At 42.5% G+C, this 7869-nt stretch overlaps 1 long non-coding RNA gene across 1 annotated transcript; it reads right to left on the reverse strand.

The window, feature by feature from the left end:
• Positions 1 to 845: 845 nt before the first annotated feature.
• LOC122675188 lies at positions 846 to 6905 on the reverse strand. The gene is made up of 3 exons (XR_006335216.1): positions 6769 to 6905; positions 3488 to 3493; positions 846 to 857 (listed from the first exon to the last, which is right to left on the reverse strand). It is a non-coding gene; the product is annotated as an uncharacterized LOC122675188 (long non-coding RNA).
• Positions 6906 to 7869: the final 964 nt, after the last annotated feature.

The following is a 7869-nucleotide window of genomic DNA, read 5'->3' on the forward strand; positions in this document are numbered from 1 at the left end:
AAATCTGGGTCTCTTGCATTGCAAGTGAGGCTCTGGCTATGAGCGGGGAACAAAGAAATAGACCACTTGTAAAGAATCGGATTGCCAATGCAGGAGACACCAGTTTGATCCCTGGTCTGAGAAGATCCCATGCGCCACGGAGCAGCGAAGCCCTTGAGCCACAATTGAGCCTGTGCTCTAGAGCCCCAGGAGCTGCAATGACAACAGCCCCCACGCCTCGAGTTCCTGCTCTGCAACAAGAGAAGCCACTTCAACAAGAAGCCTGCGAATCCCAGCTAGAGAGTAGCCTGCTCACTGCAACTGGAGAAAAGCTCACAAAGCAACAAAGACCCAGCAGAGTCAAAAAAATAAATAAATAAGAAATAGACCAGTGATCGCAAGCTGGCAACTTCCCAGTCTATATTCTGTCTCCAGAAGTGTTTTCTTTGTCAGTCATAGGCTTTCATGTTTTTGAATTTGAGCATTTGCTCTTTAGTTCTCTGTGTTACATTACTGGTCCCTGAAGACCTCTGGGTAAATGAATGAAAGGCCTGTGAATGAAGAGCTGGAAAGGATGCAAAAGGGAGAGGTTTCTTTTTTATCTATGAGGAGTAGGCCACATGAGGTGGCCTGAGTGTCAGGAACCCTCATCCCACCCGATCCCACACCAGCAGCAGTGCCTAGACATTCAAGTTCAATAGAAGCCTTGCTCACCTTTATTTCTTCTCCCTGCTCGCTACTCTCTAAGGATGGGAATATACCATGAAAGGCAAAGTTAAGAGCTATCTGTATGGTCCTGGATCCCCACGTGCGCTTGTCTAACTCACAGCAAGCCTGAGAGGCAGCAGAAGGTAGAGAACTTGGACTTTAAATTCAGACTGAGTTCACATCTCAGTGCTTTGTAGAATGTGGTGCTGAGAGCAGATTATTTCACCTCTATGCCTTTGTTGTCTTATCTGTACAATGGAGATGCTGTTGCTTAGTTGCTTCAGTCATGTCCAACTCTGTGCAGCCCCCTATGGACTCTACCCCGCCAGGCTTCTCTGTCCATGGAGATTCTCCAGGCCAGAATACTGGAGTGGGTTGCCATGCCCTCCTCCAGGGGATCTTCCCAACCCAGGGACTAAACCCAGGTGTCCTACATCATAGGCAGATTCTTTACCACTGAGCCACCAGGGAAGACCATGATGGGAATGCATGCTCAGTCGCTTCAGTTGTGTCCAACTCTTATGATCCTATGGACTGTTGCCCACCAGGCTCCTCTGCCCATGGGGATTCTCCAGGCCAGAATACTGGAGTGGGTTGCCATGCCCTCCTCCAGGGGATCTTCCCAACCCAGGGACTGAATCCGAGTCTCCTGCATTGCAGGCGGATTCTTTACCCACAGAGCTACCTGGGAAATCCACAATGGGGATAGTCATATCTATAAAGTTGTTGTATGTATTATATGAATTCACTGTGTAAGCCTCTTAGAACAGTGTCAGAGTTTTTACACAGAAAGGTCTATGTAAGGGTTTGCTATTCTTGGTTTTTGGACAGTACTCTCCCTCCAGTTCACAAGGAAGAGTGTGGAGCTGGCACTTTATAGTGTATGTAGGGTTTCTCATTAGTCTGACCGAAGGTGCCCCTGACAGTAGCCATGCTAAAAGCAGATGCAACAGACAGAGCCTCCTCAGCAGGTCTGCTTCTTGCTGCCTGGGCTGCAAGAGCCAGGGATCAGTGCTCACAGATGGCCATCTGGGCACAAGCCTTGCCACCCAAGTTCTATTCCTTTCATCTTTCTGTCATCTCTGTGTAATAAGGTAAGGCTGGTGTGGCATGTTGAGAGAGAGAGACGGTAGGGGAAATTTGATTTGCATCCTGCTGGTACGGTCCTGTATCTTTATCTTTATCCAGATAATTCAGAACCAAGGCAAAAATTTGCAGAAAGCTTCCTGGGGAGCTCAACTACATTTCTGCTGCTTCTGCCTCCCTCTAACACTCGGTCCCTTCTGTCCTTTGTACAGGCCTCAATAATAGCACAGGGCACAGCAGTATACCGAATTTCTTCAGTTCCAAGAAGTTACAGACTGTAAGACATCTTTTAATCTATTAACTTAGTAATAGACATCTGGGTCTTTATTTATTACTAATAGGGAGAACCCATATGTTAAATGAACCCATCCATTGACACATCTGATTTCAGAAGCTTTAAAATGTTTTTTAAAAACATCTTTTTAACACAATGATTTTTTAAAATACTCTTTCTATCCAATAGACTTGTGAACTTGGTGGGGTCAGGGACAGTGCATTTTTGTCCCTCTCCCCACCCGCTCCTCCCCCCAGGCCATGCCTGTTGATGCCCTGAATGAATGTTTCATTTGGAAAAATTTCCAGAACCTCCCTTAGTTACCATGGTAACCCAAAATTGGTTTCACAGTCCTGTGTACCAAGGGGAGCCCTGCTGAGGAAGGCTGCCTGCTGACCTGGACTGTGAACCATGCTGCAAATGCTGGCCTCCCTTCCCCTGCAAGCAGAACAATGATGGAAATGAAACATTTGAATGAAAACCTCAGGGATACCCCTGCTAATATAAAACAGTTTGTTTAAAATAATTCTATTGTCAATTGTCAGATTTTCTTATCAATGCAAAAAAAAATCTCTCAAAATCTTTTCTCAGTGAGCCCTAAATAATTTGAACAAAGAGCTCTCAGTAGAGAGTTAGAAAGTCTATTCTCATGGTTCAGTAATTTGTTGAACTTCTGTTGAATCCAGTTATTCTCTGAAAGTTTACAGATTCTAGCTAAGAAAGAATGCCTATAAAAACAATAATAGCTATATATATGTATATATCCCCAGCTTCTGTTAATGCTCCTGGCACTTTCCATGCATTTCTTTGTAAACACTTTTATATCACTTACTGTGTGCCAGGCACTGCTCTAAGCACTTTGCACATATTAATTCATTTAATCCTCATGGGAAACCTATGAGGCATCTTCTATTGTTATCCCCATTTTACAGATGAAGAAGTTGAGATACAGAGATGTTCTAGTGACTTGCCCAAGGTCACATAGTGAAGTGAAGCTAGTGAAGTGAAGTCGCTCAGTCGTGTCCGACTCTTTGCGACCCCGTGGACTGTAGGCTACCAGGCTCCTCCGTCCACAGGATTCTCCAGGGAAGAATACTGGAGTGGGTTGCCGTAAGCTAGAGAGACAAATTTCAAGCCAAGAACAGCCTAACTCCAGGATCTGTGTTCCTAACCAAGTTGCTCTGTTGCCTCTTTCAATACTTTCGATAATTCAATAAAGCAGATGCTATCGTGCTTACTGGTTTGGATACTGAAGCTCAGTCAGGTAACATGTCTCTATGGTTTCTTCATTCCTGATCACATTCTGACCTTGAGAAATTCTGGAAACACTTCAATGACTTGGACTCAACTTTCCAACTTCCACCTCCTCCCACACACATTCATACAGTCACAGGAAATTTATAATGCCCTTCTCAAAATTATATTTAGGAGATTACAAACTTTAATCTTTGCAGATCAATTATTTTGAAGTGATCTAAGGCATGCACTGGCAGGAGTTGAATATGCAAGCTTAATGCATTTAATTAATTAGAAGAGAGTGTTTCTTTTAAGATCACAAAGGAACTGCTCTTTGAAGTTTGAGTTGATAATTGGGAATACAGTAGCTTAAAGGGTTACACCATTTGAATTGTATTATCCTAAGAAAGGGCTCTAAGAAAACAGAAAAGTGATTATCTCCCACAGGTGAGAGGTGGTCAGTAGGAAGAAAGACCCTGACAGCCTATAGTTGGGGTTGCTTTTCCCAAACCACATGGTGATTTCCTTGAACACAGAATAGTGGAGTGACCAACTATCCTGGTTGACCTGGGACTATTCTGGTTTTATTGCTGAAAGTCCCTCATTCTGAGGAAGTCTTTCAGTCCTGGGAAAACTGGGGTGGTTGGTCATGCTAATGAACGACAGTTATGAATGACAGTTTGAGGGAGAAATTCCCTGTTGGATGGAGAAGGGGAACTGAGGGGAGAGTTGAGGAGCATCCCAGGCAGAAGGAGAAGTTTGAGCAAAGGCCTGAGGTACAGAATGAGATGGTGGTTTGGAGAGGAGTTGTAAGGATCCCACCAGAGAGGGGGGCCAAGTGGAAAATGAGGCAAAAGGAGGGGGTTGGCCAAATAGGAAGTGGGTGGAATCTGAAGTAGATAGATAGAACTTTACGAGACTGGCTCAATGCTAAGTTTATCCTCAGTGATAGGAGCATTATCAGGACTGGGAGCCCTTTTATGGTGATGGTTAACTTAAAATAAAGCAGTCTTAACTCAGTGGGCTTCAAACATTTTTGCTCTTATGTTTCCTAAAATAATTTGAAAACTATATATCCTATGCATTTTTTGCATATTTTTAAGTTGAACTTTAAAATGTTTATCATAAGGTTAATCACAGCAAAGGATATGATTTCTGGTGCTTTATAAATATTGGCATTTTAAAATAAATTGTTATATCACTCTTTTAAATGAATCCAGTAGAATTTAAATACCAAAGCAATGCAGTACCATCCTGCAACCAATATCCATTTAAAACATACACAAACAGCCTTTTTTTCAGTAGAAAATTTTGTACTGCAAAATTTCATTGCATCTTTTTCTCTCCTTGAACTTATACTTCCATTTCACTTCCTTCACAGAATTATATTTTTATGCTTGTCGGTCTTTTATTGATCACATTATCATACTTCTTTGTGAAAAATTGTGTCTATAAATTGAAACGGAATTTTAAAACATTTGATATGGCCATTAGCCTACATTAGACTAATTATTTAAATATTTCTTCTGGATTGAGTTATCATTACAATTAATATAAGTACTTATTTGATTAAAACAATATAAATATATCCCAAGTTTTGATAAGTAATACTAAACATCAAGATTAAAATTAGTTGGAGTAAGCTTATTAATGAAGTGGAAGGCTATTTAAAAAATTAGTTCATGAATACATGGATGAAAATTATTTATTGCTAGAATAAGATTGCATCCAGTAGCAACCATATTACTTTTTTGTTTGCTTATATATGTGTGAGCCCTGAGAAATCTTATTTATATGAATAAGATGATGGAGACGGAAGGCATTTTGTTATAAATAAATGTCACTCAGGGCTTCAAACTCCTTTAAGTTATATGCCACAAAATAATAGAATTATATATTATAAAAATTTATTTTCTTTGAGCTGTCAGCTGATAACTTGATTAGATCCTCCTTCAATTTGTTAAAGAAAGAATAGGAAACACCTTGCTTACAAAAAGTTTTGTAATCCAGTGATTCACCTCAGCACCAACACAAAATCATCAAATTCCTTTACCCCAATATACTCACATCCTTTTTTGGTACACCATAGTAAGATTCAGGATGAGTGACAGGTGTGACTCTCTTTTTTAAAAAAGGAGAAGGATAACCGTAAAACAGTAGCTAAGACAGGATGCAAACCCACATCAGTCACTTAGAAGAAAAGAAATAAAATCTTCATGTGCTTCTAGAGCTACACAAGCCTCAGGTCGAAGACCACTGTCTTGGGAGATGTTGCTGTTGGCCGATATGAGATCTAGGATGGGAATGTCTCCCCCCTCATTCCATAACCAACTCTTGAAACCAGAATTTTCTAAGAAAAAAGAGATCCCCTTCTTGGGTCTTGCCAAGTTGGTCTTTGCCTTGAAGATGCTTACCTTAGGAGGGCCCCTGCTTCTTGAGTTTTCTGTCTCTGTATCATGACCCTCCTTCAGTTCTGCTTCTTAACTATGGGTACTCCACTGGTGGCTGTCATCCGTAGATGGAAAATACCAGGGGATATCTTTCCTGTCTTTATCCTGGTTCACAGTGGCTGACCCCAGGAAAAGAGTCATCTTTGGAGGAGTCATTACCTTGTTTTTAACCTACAGAAAAGGAGATGGGAAAGGACCAAGAAAGCTGGGGTCCTTGACACAATTTTCCCCATAAACGTCTTTCTAGAGTCTTTCTCTTTCTCATAATCCACTCCCCAACCCCTACCCCCCGCCCACCGCCCCCCCCCCCACACAAGCATGTGACAAAGACTGGAGATGTTTTAAACAGCAGGAAATCTATTTGGCAGGAGTGTGAAGAATGTGTTGAATGGGCCAAAACTAAAAGCAGTGAAATGACTTGGGAGACCATTATAGTTCATGCAAGAGATGCTAGTAGCCTGAACTGAGGCAGGAACAGAGGCTCCTGAACAAAGGAAGCTGGTGGGCTGCAGCCCATAGTGTTGCAAAGATTCAGACATGACTGAGTGACTAAGCAACATTGCCCCATTAATGCCTCTGCCCCCTGTCCCTTGTTTCTTTCCTTCCTCTAAAAGCTAAACTTCTGACAAGAATTTTCCATTTCTGTCTCTAATTCCTCATGTCACTTCTGCCTTTTCCATTTGACAGATCTTGATCTCTCAGGAATCTTCAGGCTATCTGATCAGTGGCCTTTTCTCATTGTAGTCTTCTGTAGATGATGCCAGGAAGCAACAGTAGGGAAAGTGAGAAAGAAAAAGGAACAAAGGCAGTAAACGGTATCCTATCAAGTCAGTTACCACTGTGACTATAACTTAATGCTGCACAGGAACTCTGGGAGTCAGTGCAGAACATGGGCTCAGAATTATCCTAAGGGGTGTGGAATCTGGGGTATTTATACACCAACTCTAGTTAGTCACTGATTAAGGGCTATTGCACTGGAGCAAGGATAGGAAAGCACTAATTTCCTAGCACTTTCTTTTCTTTTAAAAAAAATACTATTTTTAATTGGAGGGTAATTTCTTTGCAATACAGTGTTGGTTTCTGCCATACATCAACATCAATCAGCCATAGGTAAACATATGTCCTCCTTCTTGAACCTGCCTCTCATCTCCTACCCCATCCAACTCCTCTAGGTTGTCACAGAGCACTGGGTTTGAGCTCCCTGCATCATACAGCAAATTCCCACTGGCTGTCTATTTTACCTATGGTAATGTATGTTTCCATGCTACTCTCTCAACTTGTCCCACCCTCTCCTTCCCCCGCTGTGTCCACAAGTCTTTATGTCTGTTTCTCCATTGCTGCCCTGCAAACAGGTTAATCAGTACCATCTTCCTACATTCCATGTATGTGCGTTAGTATGCTATTTTTTTTTCTCTTTCTGACTTACTTCACTCTGTATAATAGGCTCTAGGTTCATCCACTTCATTAGAACTGACTCAAATACATTCTTTTTATGACCGAGTAATATTCCATCCTAAAGGAGATCAGTCCTGGGTGTTCATTGGAAGGACTGATGCTGAAGCTGAAACTCCAATACTTTGGCCACCTCATGCAAAGAGTTGACTCATTGGAAAAGACCCTGATGTTGGGAGGGATTGGGGACAGGAGGAGAAGGGGACGACAGAGGGTGAGATGGCTGGATGGCATCACCGACTTGATGGACATGAGTTTGAGTAAACTCCGGGAGCTGGTGATGGACAGGGAGGCCTGGCTGCTGCAGTTCACGGGGTCGCAAAGAGTCGGACACGACTGAGTGACTGAACTGAACTGAACTGAATACTCCTATTCATCGGAGAAGGCAATGACAACCCACTCCAGTACTCTTGCCTGGAAAATCACAAGGACTGAGGAGCCTGGTAGGCTGCAGTCCATGGGGTCTCGAAGAGTCGGACACGACTGAGCAACTTCACTTTCACTTTTCACTTTCATGCATTGGAGAAGGAAATGGCAACCCACTCCAGTGTTCTTGCCTGGAGAATCCCAAGGACGGAGGAGGCTGGTAGGCCGCCATCTATGGGGTCGCACAGAGTCGGACACGACTGAAGCGACTTAGTAGCAGCAGCAGCAGCAGCAATATTCCATCATATACGTGTACCA

This window comes from Cervus elaphus, chromosome 19 (genome assembly GCF_910594005.1).
Source record: "Cervus elaphus chromosome 19, mCerEla1.1, whole genome shotgun sequence".
Taxonomy (NCBI): Eukaryota; Metazoa; Chordata; class Mammalia; order Artiodactyla; family Cervidae; genus Cervus; species Cervus elaphus.